Below are 14784 nucleotides of genomic sequence, written 5' to 3'. Positions count from 1 at the left end.
GTGCACTGGCTGGAAGCTGCATCTCACTGCCACTGTGCAGCATCACAAGAGGGTACGGAAGCCGGCATCACCAGCCCAGGAAAGGAGCAAAACCCAAGATCTGAAGTACAGCCCCATCTACAGCCATACCGCCCTGAATACACACAGCTCCTACTGAACGTACATCATATTCACACCACAGTAAAATAGAAAGATTGTAAGTCCTACTAAAATAGAAATAGGGACCCTCATAGTCGAAAGAGAGTAGGTTCTCAGGCCTTTCATTCATATACCTGCCAAGAGTTTCTCTCCTCCGTTCTGAACAATGCATGGAATGTGTCTGTCTATTATCCCCATATCACAAGAGGGAGAAAAAAACTAACCAAACCAGGTACAGGGTAACACTGCTAAGATATCGCCAAGAACAAACTGGCCACCGTTCTGAATATTACATGGGAAAATCTCCCAAAACCACGAGGAAGAGATTTCTTTAAAATGCATCCTGGTTACGGAGCTCCTGGTCATAAGGTCTGGCTCTGGTCTGAACTCTTGACATACACATATGCAAATGAAAAAGGAATTTATTTATGGTTCTGGCCAAAACTGGGAAGACAGAAATTCTGTCTGTTTCCACCTTGCTCATACCAGTGTCACAACATAGAGAAAAGATGAACCGAAGGCCCGGGACTACTGTGCACGAGGGAGATGAGTCTTTTTTCTTGTTTTTTTGAAATGGGGTTTTATTATGTAGCACAGGCTGACCCTGAACTCTTGATCTACCAGCTTTAGCCTCCTGAGGGCTGGAATTACAGGCATGTGCCTGTATGCCTGGCTCTGAAAGATGAGTCTTCTGCCACCAGGGCTCCTGTGTTTGGCCCATCTTCATCCCAGCACAGAATTTTCTTAGAGTAATCCTAATTCCTAAACCCCATGTTACAGGATGACGAACAAAATGACCAAACCCCAGCCTTTCCAACAGGCTGATAAAATGCTGCCCTTTTCCTCCATCCCTTTCTCCTTCTGCCTGAGAGTTCATGCTCCAGTGTCAGTTTTTATTTCTGTAATCCTTGGGAGGAAAGTTCCCTGGTTCCAATATCACAACCATTGTAAATCTGGGACCATCTGTGCCCATTAATAGTGACCCCTCCACCAGGCCCCTCCTTTGTCTCCCAGCGGGAGGCAACCACTAATCTACTTGCTGCCTCCATGGATTTGCCTGTTCTGGGCATTTCATCTTTTGTGCTCAGATTCTATCATTTTGCAGAATGTTTTCAAGATTTATCATGTTGTGGAATGAAAGTACTTCATTTCTGTGCCTGAATAGTACTATTCCATTTTTTTCTTTCTTCATTTATTCATATGTGCATACATTGTTTGGGTCATTTCTCCCCCCTCCCCCACCCCCTCCCTTACTCCCACCCCCTCCCTCTTCTCCCCTTCCCCCTTGCTACCCTGCAGAAACTATTTTGCCCTTATTTCTGATTTTGTTGTAGAGAGAGTATAAGCAATAATAGGAAGGAACAAGGGTTTTTGCTGGTTGAGATAAGGATAGCTATACAGGGAGTTGACTCACATTGATTTCCTGTGCATGTGTGTTACCTTCTAAGTTAATTCTTCTTGATCTCACCTTTTCTCTAGTTCCTGGTCCCCTTCTCCTATTGGCCTCAGTTGCTTTAAAGTATCTGCTTTAGTTTCTCTGAGTTGAGGGCAACAAATGCTAGCTAGTTTTTTAGGTGTCTTACCTATCCTCACCCCTCCCTTGTGTGCTCTCACTTTTATCATGTGCTCAAAGTCCAATCCCCTTGTTGTGTTTGCCCTTGATCTAATGTCTGCATATGAGGGAGAACATACGATTTTTGATCTTTTGGGCCAGGCTAACCTCACTCACAATGATGTTCTCCAATTCCATCCATTTACCAGTGAATGATAACATTCCGTTCTTCTTCATGGCTGCATAGAATTCCATTTTGTATAGATACCACATTTTCTTGATCCATTCATCAGTAGTGGGGCATCTTAGCTGTTTCCATAACTTGGCTATTGTGAATAGTGCTGCAATAAACATGGGTGTGCAGGTGCCTCTGGAATAACCTGTGTCATAGTCTTTTGCGTATATCCCCAAGAGTGGGATTGCTGGATCAAATGGTAGATCAATGTCTAGCTTTTTAAGTAGCTTCCAAATTTTTTTCCAGAGTGGTTGTACTAGTTTACATTCCCACCAACAGTGTAAGAGGGTTCCTTTTTCCCCCGCATCCTCACCAACACCCGTTGTTAGTGGTGTTGCTGATGATGGCTATTCTAACAGGGGTGAGGTGGAATCTTAGTGTGGTTCTAATTTGCATTTCCTTTATTGCTAGAGATGGTGAGCATTTTTCATGTGTTTTTTGGCCATTTGAATTTCTTCTTTTGAGAAAGTTCTGTTTAGTTCACTTGCCCGTTTCTTTATTGGTTCATTAATTTTGAAAGAATTTAGTTTTTTAAGTTCCCTATATGTTCTGGTTATCAGTCCTTTGTCTGATGTATAGCTGGCAAATATTTTCTCTCACTCTGTGGGTGTTCTCTTCAGTTTAGAGACCATTTCTTTTGTTGAGCAGAAGCTTTTCAGTTTTATGAAGTCCCATTTATTTATGCTATCTCTTAGTTGCTATACTGCTGGGGTTCCATTGAGAAAGTTCTTGCCTATACCTATTAATTCCAGAGTATTTCCTACTCTTTCCTGTACCAACTTTAGAGTTTGTGGTCTGATATTAAGATCCTTGATCCATTTTGAATTAATATTGGTGTACTATTCCATTTCTATAGATTTACTGCATTTTGATTTTTTATTCATCAGTTCATGGACATTTGGGTGGTGTCCATTTTGGGCCATTATGAATAATTCCATATATAAGTTCTCATGAGGATGGATGTTTTCATATACCAAGGAGTAGAATTACTGGGTTGTATGGTGTGTTAGCTTTCTGTTACCATGACAAAATACCTGAGAAAAATCAATCTAAAAAGATTTATTTTGGCTTGCAGTTTTAAAGGTTTCAGTCCATGGTCCCTTGGCCCTATTGCTTTTGGGCCTGTGGCAAGGCAAAACATCATGGCTGGGAGCACACAGTAGAGCAAAGCTGCTTACCTCATGGTGGACAGGAAGCTAGAGAGAAAGGGAAGAAGAGGCTGGTGTCTCTGTATGCCCTTCAAGAGCACTCCCCAGAACAGAGGAGTGAAGAGCTGGTTCTTTGAAAAGATAAACAAGAAAGACAAACCCTTAGCTAAACTAACTGAAAGAAAGAGAAAGAGGGAGAAAACCCAAGCTAATAAAATTACAGATGAAGTAATTTTACTTCACACCTGGTGGAGTGGCTCAGGTGATAAAGCACCTGCTTAGTAAGTGTGAGGCCTGGAGTTCAAATCCCAGTACTGCCAAAATAAATAAATAAATAAAATAATAATAATAATAAATAAGAGATGAGCTGGACATCAGTGGCTCATGCCTGTAATCCTAGCTACTCAGGAGGCAGAGATCAAGAGGATCTCGGTTTGAGGCCAGTCCAAGCAAATAGTTTGAGAGATCCTATGTTGAAAAACACTCAACACAAAAAAGGGCTGGCAGAGTGGCTCGTGTGGTAGAGCACCTGCCTAGCAAGCATGAGGCCCTGAGTTCAAACCCGAAATAAACAAATAAGATTAGAGATGAAAAGGTGGCTGTTACGACAAATACCTAAAAAAGGAGATATTACATCAAATACCAAGTTCAGAAGAGCACAAGGGAATATTTTGAAAACTTATACCTCAATAAACTGGAACATCTAGATGACATAGATACATTTCTAAACACATGTGACCTACCAAAATTGAGCCAAGAGATTAAACAATTTAAACAACTCTATAGTGAACAATGAAACTGAAGCAGTAATAGAATCTCCTCCTGGATGGTGGTGGCTCAGGCCTCCAATCCTAACTTCTTGGGAGGCTGAGATTGGGAGGATCGAGTTTTCAGCAGCCTGGGCAAATAGTTTACAAGACCCTATCTCAAAAAAAAGAAAGAAAGAAAGAAAGAAAAACCCAGAAATGAAATTCTCATCAAAATTACAATGATTTTCTTCACAAAAAATAGAAAAATCAATCCTAAAATTCACATGGAAGTACAAAAGACCATGAATAACCAAAACATTCCTGACCAAAAAGAGCAATAGTGACTTCAAGTTATACTCCAGAGCCATGGTAACAAAAAGAGTATGTTACTAGCACAAAGACATGCAGACCAATGGAACAGAATAGAAGACCCAGAAATAAGCCCACACAGCTATGGCCTGCTGATCTTCAACAAACATGCCAAAATGTTGGAAGAATGGCAGCCTCTTTAACAAATGGTATTGGGAAAACTGGATATCCATATGTAGAAGACTGAATCTAGATCCCTGCCTTGCTCTCTGTACAAAAATCACTTTAAATACATCAAAGACCTAAAAGTAAGGCATGAAACTTTGAAACTACTACAGGAAAATACCTGAAGACAGGTATAAGCACAACCTTTCTGAGTAGTACTCCAGTAGCTCAGGAAATGAGAGCAAGGATTGACGAGTGGGATTGTATCAAATTAAAAAAACTTGTGCACATCAAAGAAACGATGACCAGAATGGGAGAAAATCTTTGCCATCTCTTCATCTGACAAAGGGTTAATATCCAGAGGAGTGAGGCTGCTCTAGAATCAAAGATGCAAAGGAATTATTTCCACCCAAACAAGAACAAGAGGGTTTTTCTGTCTTTCAGTTTGTCTAACTGTGTCCTTTGTACCCACAGCTTCCTCTAACTGTTTGCCAGTGGACTAGTGCATTTAAACAAACAGGACTATGTAGAGTTTCTCCTCCACCTGTGTCAAGGATCCTAAGTAGACCAGGACAATGCAGAGCAGCCATGGTGACAGGGCTAGAAAATGGGGACACTCCCCAGTGAGGAGACTGCCTGAGGTATGGCCAAGGCACTGCAGGGGTGACTGTGCAAGGTTGGAAGCAGTGGTGAGGGAATGGGAAGGTGTTTGTATCCATCCCCCAGGGAGTTGAGGCTTCTCAAGAAAATAATTGAGCTTAGGTTCTTTTTCTTTTTTTCTTTTTTTGGCAGTACTGGGGTTTGAACTTGGAGCCTCACGCTTGCTAGACAGGTGCTCTGCCACTTGAGCCTACCAGCCCTTTTTTTGTGTTGGGTATTTTTGAGATAGGGTCTTGAGAACTATTTGTTCAGGCTGGCTTTGAACTGTGATCCTCCTGATCTCTGCCTCCTGAGTAGCTGGGATTACAGGCATGAGCCACCAGTGCCTGGCCTATGCTAAGATTCTTGTCTGGACTCCGCTTCCCTCTATCTCCTTTGAGGTCCTCTGTCTCCTTTGACACTTGCTGGATAATTTGCTCATGCCCTAATTCTATGTTGCAATACCAATGAGCAACAGTAAACCCAACAGAAAAAAGCAAATAAGCCTTCTAAGCCATAAAATAAAATGGATAAGAAAGAAATTAGGGATTATGTTGGGTGAACCATACTCAAAGCCATTCAAGTGGATGAGGTCCACAAATGCCCGTTTCACCTTTGTGTTGCCTGGACATTAGAAAAACTGACCCTCTAGCCAGGCACTGGTGGCTTACGCCTGTAATCTTAGCTATTCAGGAGGCAGAGATCAGGAGGATGGGGTTTGAAGCCAGCTCGGGCAAACAGTTCACGAGACCCTATCTTGAAAAAACCCATCACAAAAAAAGGGCTGGTGGAGTGGTTCAAGGTGAAGACCCTGAGTTTAAGCCCCAGCACCAAATAAATAAATAAATAAGAAAGAAGAACTGACCCTGGAATGAGGGGGCTCCAGTGCAGTGTGGTCCCAGGATGCTCAGATGGCCCCTGCCCATCTGCCCACATCTCGTCCTCACAACGTACATGCCTGCCAGCCTCAGTCTCATCTCTGAGCACCATTCCTAGTATTGCCAGCAGAAGGGAACCAGAGATCTCTGGAGAAATGGCCATGGGGACCAGGAACAGGAAATGCACAGATGAGTGTGGAACATCTTGTTATGCCAGAAAGCTTCCAAAACTAAGCGACTGACTGTACTCTTCAAAAATGTCAAGGTCACAAAAGCAAAGACTGCGGGCCACTCCAGATTAAGTGAGATTAAAGACACAAGAGAACCAAATACAATGCTTGATCCTGCTTGGCTCCTGGAACTGATTTTCTTCTCTTTTCTTTTCTTCTTTTTTTTTTTTAAAGAAATGACAAGTGGCAAAGTATCATCACAGATTAAATAGCAGAACTGTCTGAATGTCAACTTCCAATATTGTCCATTACTCACAGTTATTTGAGAGTATGTTCTGCTCTCAGGGCATGCACCCACAGCGCTCACAGGTAAAGTGGCATTGTTTTAGGCTGTTTTGTGTTGCTGTAACAGAGTATCACAGGCTGGGTGGTTTATAAGCAATACAAATGTGTTTGGGTCAAAGGTCAAGGGGCTGGAAGTTGATGATTGAAGGGCCACAGCTAGTGAGGGCCTTCTTGCTGCCTAACAGGGCAGGAAGCATGGTGTGGTGAGAGAGCCTGTGAACATGAGAAGGATGGGGGCCAATTTTTCAGGAACCCTCTCCAGCGACAACCACCACCCCCTTCCATGTGGTATTAACCCATTGGCCAAGGCAGAGGCTCATGACCCACTCTCTCTCTCTCTCTTTCTCTAATAGAAGTCTTTTATTGCATCACTAAAGTATCACACATTGCCATCACAATCCAGATGGTATTTCTGTAGCTGGGTTAGCTTAGCTCTCACTTGTCAGCCTCTGAGCTGTTCCTTTTTCTGAAACATAGATGCCGTCCAAAAACTTTCTGATACCCTTGTTTTTAACTGCTGTGGCTTGCTGAATCAAAGCAGCTGAATTTGAAACAAGTTCAGTATCATTTCTTTCGAGGATTACCTCATCTCTCTGGGCTTAAGATACCAAACAAGCAACACCTGTCCTCATACGAACTTTTCGGATATATTTCTCACCCAGGAAGTTTCTGATTTCAACAAGAGACCCATTCTCCTGAATAATGACATTGATGGAGAAGTAAGCATACACAGACCTCATCTTGTAATGGAAGCCCAGTGTAACACCCTTGATCATGACTACAGATAGTACGGACAGTGGCCAGTTCCTTTCTGTTTTCCCACCATTTGTCAACCTGGAGCCTCGTTTTCTTCTTCCCCAGCAGGCTGAGCTCCACATTGATGTGGTTGAAATTCCCGTGCAGGGTTCCCCCGGGGCTCTTCGAAATCAGTGTGACCCTTCAGGGGTTGCATGTTCTCTGGAATGTCAACCGTCTGAGGATGGGCTTCACCCTCAAAGTACATGCAGCCAAGAGCCCCAACCTCTTCTTAATGGTTCCACCTCTCAACCCTGGTTTTGGGTTTGTTTTGTTGTTTGGTTTTGGGGTTTTGTTTGAGACTGGGTTTCACGATGTAGCCCAGGTTGGCCTCAAACCTACCATCCTCCTGCCTTAGCCTCCTTAGTGTTGAGATACAGGCATGGGCCACCATGCCTGGCTTTCCATATAAAAGTTTTAAAGCAATTCCTAGTAATCTACTACAGACCCTACCATTCACATTAAACAGTAGTAAAGAAAATTAAAAATCCCTAAGGAAACGTTTAGAAAGCACGCCCAGCCTTAAAGTTTCTCCATATTTGCCTGTAGTCAGGGCTCATCCATTCAGCACCCCCACTCTCACCCTGTTTCCCAAACTAGAACAATAAGTAGAATGAGTTTATGGCTTAAAATCCCCCAATGATCATCAAATCACAATAATTTACATCTTCACAAATTAAAATTTGCCAAGTAATGGCTGTGGCTGTGGCTCAAGTGGTTCAGCACTTGCCTAGAAAGTCAGGCTCTGGGTTCAATTCCCAGTAAGATAAACTAAAAAAATAAAATATTCCAAGACAGCTCAACTTTTGCCTCTGGCCAATTCTGCTCTCCCACTTCCTTGTGTAGGAGAGGCAAAAACTTGACCTCGACCCATCTCAGGTTTTCAGCTGGTACTCTTTCACAAAAAGACAGATTAGCAAGAGAAAAAGAAAAGTTTATAAACACGTGTGGTGCACATCACACAGGAGAAACCTCAACAAAAAATAACTCAGACTGGTGGCCTAGAACTGATCAGTAAATCTGTAGATCCATGCTAGGGCAAAGCAAAGGGATTTTAGACTTCCTAGGCCAGGAAACTTGGGAGGCGGAGATGATGGAGGACACTGATGGAGTCAGGTTTGTCTGCAGGTTCCTCCAGTAACATCTCTGGGCTGATAGGAGTCTGGAGTAGTCTCTAGGAAGGAGAATATCCTGAATATCCTGTGATATATCAGAAGGGGGGTGTACAGAGAGCTATTCCTGCACGCGCTGCTGCTTCTAACTTTTATGCCACAGTGGCCTATTTTGGAGTGGCGTATTCTGGTCTCATACCTTTGCAAGAGTCATTACTGAGTGCCCACCCCAACAAAGCTCTTGCGCACACCCTCCATCCTCAGGGCCTCTTTCTGAGGCTCAGGCAGTTGGTACCAAGAGTGAGTGGTCCTACGAAATGGATTTTAGAATGAGACTTGGAGAAATGAATTAAAAACAAACAAATACCTGGGTGTGGTGGCACAGGCCTGTAACTTCACCTACTTGGGAGCTAGTAGAGGCAGGAGGATCGGGAATTTGAGGCTACCCCAGGCAGAGTTTTCTCAAAAACAAAATACCAACGAAAGGACTAGGGGTATGAATACAGTGTTTGCCTAGCATGTGTGAGACCCTAGATTCCATCCTTAGTGCCACAAAGACTAAAAAAGCTCTCCACTGTCAGGTCTTAGAGGAGGGGCTGCCTCCTGCCTCACTGGGGAGAGCAGTTCAAAGTCCTCATGTTAAGGTATGCCTGTGATCAGAAGACTTCCAAATTCCTTGTGTCCAGTGGGGAAGATCCATGGCAAGACATGTGGGTGCAAATGGAGTTCGTTAAGAGTTAGGGAATTGCAAGAGAGCATGGTGGGCGCGGGTGGAAGATGCAGGCAGAGACATCGTGCTTCTGCCCTCCAGGTGCTTTGAACATTTACTAATCTAGGGGAAGGGAGGAACCAGGTGATTCCCATCCAGTAATCAGTGGTGAGGGCGGTTCCCGAGCATCGTTAATCTAAGATGTAATATGTTTCTATGAGTCACGAGCTTTCCTTTATTTGGTCTGCCTCACCCACAGGGTCTGCTGTGGCCTGTATCGAGACTATTTTATAGCCCCTTTCCGCCTGGGCCAGGTCCAGCTCCTGTCTCTCCTCACCCTGTGGCTGGCAAACTCCCACAGACCTTCACACAGGGGGACCCCACCTACCACATGCCACCTGTCTCACAGGCACTATAGTCCATAGGACATAAACTTGCTGTTCCAAAGCCAGAGCCAGCACACGATGAGCACCAGCTGTTCTCCCTACCTGCTCAAAGCGTGCTTCCTTTTCTCTCCTGATTACAGAGTTCAAAAACCTCTTCTCAAAAGACCAAAAGGGAGCTGGGGTGTAGCTCTAGAGTGCCAAGGCCCTGGGTTCCCTCCCCAGGACCACAAAAAAAGAGAGAGGAGTCTGTCAAACTACATTTTCACTGCAATGGCATACCATCTTTTCAATACTCCAAAAAACATGACTGGGTGCCAGTGACTCACGCCTGAAATCCGAGCTGATCAGGAGGATCTCAGTTTGAAGCCAACCTGGGCAAATAGTTCAGGAAACCCTATCCTGGAAAAAAACTCATCACACAAAAGGGCTGGTGGAGTGGCTCAAGGTGTAGGCCCTGAGTTCAAACACCAGTACTGCAAAAAAAGAAAATGTACACACAGTTCATTGAAATATACATCACATCATAATTTGTTTGCTTGAAGTGTGCAATTCAATGGCTTTTGGTATATTCAGAATAGTGTGAACATCACCAAAATCAGTTTTAGAACATTTTCATCACTCCCCCCAAACCCCTGTCCCCATTAGCAGTGACTTCACCCCAATCTGCTTTGGGTCTCCATAGATCTGCCTGTTCCAATATTTCTACACAGTAAATGGACCCATACAATATGTGATCTTCGTGTCTGACTTTTCCCTTGCATAGTGCTTTAAGATCCATCCACACTGGAGAATGAATCGCTCCCTCATCCATTTGACTATTGACTAATATTCCATTGCATGGATACGTCACATTTCGTTTATCCGTTCCATAGCTGATGGACACTTGGCTTTGGTATGATCAGTTCTGTACATGTTTCTGTGGGGACATATGTTTTCACTTGGTTACACACCTAAGAGTGGGACTGCTCTGTCACTTTGGAGAAGTGGCCTGTTTTCCAACTTAGTGGCACCTCTTTACATTCCCATCCAGAGTGAGGGAGGCTTCCAGTTTCTCTACATAACCAACTTGTCTTATTTTGTCTTTTTTATTATACCCATCCTGGGGATGTGAACTGGCATCTCATTGCTGTGGTTCTGGTTGACATTTGGTTTACACGGTAAGAATCTTTCCATTTACAGGCCATTTGTATTTCTTCTTTGGACAAATGTTCACTTAAATTCTTTGCCTTTTTTTTCCTTTGTACTGGGGATTGCACCTGGCTTTACACTTGCTAGATAAGGAAGGGCTCTACCACTTGAGCTACATCCCAGCTCTTTTCATTTGTTTTCTTGTTTGTCTTTGAGATAGGGTCTCGCTGTGTTGTCCAGGCTGGCCTGGAACTTTTGATCCTCCTGCCTCCCCTCCCAAGTAGCTGGGATTACGTGGACCACCACCCCCGGCTCTTTGCTGTGGATCATCTTCAATATTTTTTAAATCTTGTTTTCTTCTGCTGTAAAAGAAGAATGATTTCTCCTTTGTAAGGTTGCTGTGAAGACAAATGAGAGAATATCTGTAAGGCACACAGAATGGAGCTCTACACTTAGCACAAACACCAAAACTTTAGAGAACCCTCATCTCACCTTGCCTGGAAATTACAAACCAAGTCTAGTTTGTTGTGTGTTACATCATTTGGCATAGAGCTTGGCATGATTAATGTCTGACTTAATTAATGTCTGAAAGTATTCAAGGGCCAATTCACACCCCTCAATGTTCAAATTTGAATCCTATGTGTTTTGCCCTCTCCCATTTCTCGCATGGAATCTTTTCTTCCTGGAACAATTTTCTTAATTTAACTCCCCCTGCCAGCTGCTTCCTTTCATGAAACTGAACTTGCTGCATCATTGAAGCCGAGTGTGAGATCCAGACGCCGCCCAACAGTTCTGAGGTGAATATAAAAATCATTAAATGCCTGACAGCCTGTCAGTATAAACTGTCCCATTTATGGAGAATGCCACAAAAAGTAATGAAAGGACTTAAAGGAGGGAGAAAAATGAGATTTTCAAAGACACCGATTGCAGACTGAGTTATTTAATCTCGTTCAGTGACCCTAGAGAACTCAAAAGATTCCAGGTTGGTGGGGCCTGTCCTAGGGTGTGGAGTCCCAAGAGGCCCCTAGGGGTGTTGGCCAGACTTGGATGGGAGATGGAAATAATGTGACCGCTCAGGCAAGAGATGAGTGTGTTGATTTCACACTGGGTAGAGCTGCTCTGGCAAACCCAGCTGAAGAGCCTGGAGTATAATGTGCAAAGGTGATGGAAGGGCAGGAAAAGCCAGGGAAGGCCAGGCATGCGTCTGCCTCACACCTTCCTGACAGTGGCCCCAAACCAAGTGCACCACGGAGGGAAAGTGGCTGTGTGCAGGATCTTCTAGATTTCTGCACAGATCTGGATAACGTGGGATGTGAAAGAGAAGCGAGGGCTGGGTGTGGTCACTGGATTCAGCTGCAGGACCCTGGCCTGAGCCCCCGGGTCTGCTCCAAGGCGAGAATGGGGGTGTCGGGTCTTCAGGAGCTGGGACTGACCCAATTCCTTTTCGGGTTAGTGGCCTAGCAGCATGTATTAGGATGGCTTGTGGCACTCAGGAAACCCTCATGCTGAGGCAGTCTAGATCAGGGAAATTGAGGCATGAGAAATAGCAGCCAGAAATTTACAAATAAGTATTCTACTAATGAATAGTTGAATTAAAAATATAAAGATACTGCTTTCTTTGCTTTAAGCCTTACATCCCTCAACAAACTGCAACAATTACTGAAAAAGAAAAAGGGAAAAAGAGCAGCTCTAAAATAATGAGTGTGCTTTGAGGCCTGAGCAAGGATATCTTAAAGAAAGACACTTATTCTGGGAAAGAACTCTTGGGAAAATTACTCCTTTGTGCAAAAGGAAAATATGGTAAGGGTGGACACCTGTCCTAAAGGAAGTATCTGGAGGACCCATCCTTTGTTTAAAGGGATACTGAAACATCTACTTACAGTGACCCACATTTAATGCGGGCCAACCTTGAAATCTTTGGTCCAATTGGTAAGACAGTGTAGCAGCAAAAGCAACTCATTATTCCAGGTGTCAGAACAAAGGGGAGCACTCTTCTAAGGTAAACTTGAACCAACTCCCTTATTTCCACCATAGGTACCCCTGAGGTTAGAGCACTTATTGCACCTGTTATTGCGTGCCTGCACCCACGTCTGGGCTGTGTACTACTGGGAGAGGAGCAACCGTGAGGGGGAATAAGCGGCAGAAATGGCTCTAGGAATAAAAGGCCGAAATGACCCTGGAAATGTAAAGGAACCAGATGGCAAAAGTAACGTTCTCCCAGACAAGGGAGACAAGGAAACATTTCTAAAGACCACATCTAAAGAGATGGAAAATAGACCCCTTAGGGAAAGTGATACAGCAAACTTTCCCAGAATAGCAGGGGGGGGGGCGGGGGCGGGGCGTGTTCTCACCAAAATAACGGCGGTAGTTCTAAAATGTATATGGCAGGTCCCAAGGACAGGATGAACTAAGAAGAACCTCTTGGAGTGTCCAGGCCGGTAAGGATGGGAGGGCGGGGCAGCTAGATGATCGGGTTTAACAAAAAGTTAATTAGATACAGCTTCAAAGTAATATAGTTGTACCTAAGCCAGTTAGTCTCTAGACTTCAGCCATTATTTGGCTTAACTCTTTAACTAAGTCCCACCAGTCAGGGTGCTTTGCTGTCCTTCCCATAAACTTTGCGCTTGCTTAACTCTGAACTCCTCGTGACTACGCCAGGACACCAGCCCGGGACAACAATCCAGTATAATGCTTCTTTCATTTTCTTCTTTTTTTTTGTGGTGCTGGGGCTTGAACTCCGGGCCTACACCTTGAGCCACTCCACCAGCCCTTTTAAATGATGGGTTTTTTTCGAGGTAGGGTCTCAGAACTATTTGCCCCGGTTGCCTTCCACCGATCTTCCAGAGAAGCTAAGAAGCGGAACTGGCCATTTGCTTTGTTTTTCTAATGAACTTTCTTGGTCTCACTTCCATGTGTCCTAAAATTTTTTGCGCCATCGCTAACGCGGTATTCAAGGGACAGGCGGAGGCCTCCTCCCTTTCGTACACCTCCTCCCCATAGTGTGCGGGTCCAGTAACAGTGCAGGCCAGGGCCCTGGTCCTCCGCAGGACAGGCGCTAGGAGTGGGCCCCAGGCCAACACCCTGACGCCACTCGGTATTCGTGCAGGCGCGACTTACTCGGCGTGGCAGGGCTGGCCACTAGGCTGGGTTAGGCTACATCTGCTGGTGACAGGATGAGACCCAGGTGACTAAGTGGGTTCAGGTACAGCCAGACCACACGTGCGGCAGCTTCCCAGCAGCGGAGTGAGGTGTGTGCGTCCTGCGAGCCTCGCTTCTCATTGGATGATGGGCCTTGTCAATCACTGAGGAAACCAGACCTTGGGCGTGACCCACGGGACCTTCCACCCTCAAACAAGGGTGATGGAAGGAGGCGGCATCCAATGGTCGTCGAGGTCCTCGCCTTCGGAAAGATTGGCAGGGACTAGAACCACTGAAGAGCCACGGAAGGATTCCGGCGCCATAGCTCTGATTGGCCGAATCCTCTGGTGGGTGGACTTTCCTAGGCAGGTTCGTTTTGGTATATAATGCGGGCGGTTTCACCAAAGCGCGGGTAAAGTTGTGGTGTGGCGAGGTTTTGGCTTCAAGTTAGGATTTTGGCTTTCACTAAGGTTCCTGAGCTTAGTAGGATTTAAGCGTTACCTAGGTTATGTGAGTCAGGACTGGAGAATGATGGGTGCTGGGATCCAAGGTGCTGCAATGATGATTGTAAATGCTGTAAATGGTCAGGAGAAAACGGGGTATGGGGGGGGGGAGTATATTTGGATCAGTGCTTATCCTTTTTCATGTAGGAAGAACACGAATTAAGTGAACCCCTCACCACTGCACACCACGTACCACACACACACCTTTAACCATCAGATTGGCAAAAATCCAAAAGTTTGGACTGGAGCTTTGGCTTAAGTGGTAAGAGCGCCTGCCTAGCAAGCACAAAGTCCTGAGTTAAACTCCAGTACCACCAAAAAAAAAAAGTTTGACAACAAACTGTTAAGGACGGTGCAGAAACTGGCTCCAGTGCTGTGGAGTGTGCACGTACATACTTTTGACCTAGCAAAATACTTCTAGGAATCCACTCTGAAAATACATGTGTGCAGAGTTCCTAGTGGCATTTATTTGAATTAGCAAAAGCCAGAGAACAAGAAAGATTCCATCCGAGAGGGAATGGCTGAATAGACTTGTATTTCTGGAGAAGTTGTATATGGGCTGCTGAAAGGATAAAGAAAGGGTAGGGGTGGTGGTAGACTATTCAGTGGGGGGCAGAGAACCCCAAAACTGACAAAGGGAATTTTCCAGACCTGGCCATTGCCAGGGACCCAGCACTATGCCTCA

General features: G+C 44.7%; 1 pseudogene; it reads right to left on the bottom strand.

Annotated features, from left to right (window-relative positions):
* Nucleotides 1–6367: 6367 nt before the first annotated feature.
* LOC109685600 (large ribosomal subunit protein uL6 pseudogene) lies at nt 6368–7331 on the bottom strand (annotated as a pseudogene).
* Between the last annotated feature and the right edge of the window lie 7453 nt (nt 7332–14784).

The sequence above is a fragment of the Castor canadensis genome, chromosome 11, assembly GCF_047511655.1.
Source record: "Castor canadensis chromosome 11, mCasCan1.hap1v2, whole genome shotgun sequence".
NCBI lineage: Eukaryota > Metazoa > Chordata > Mammalia > Rodentia > Castoridae > Castor > Castor canadensis.
The sequence above is the reverse complement of the archived record's forward strand: the minus strand, read 5'-3'. Positions and strand labels throughout refer to the sequence as shown.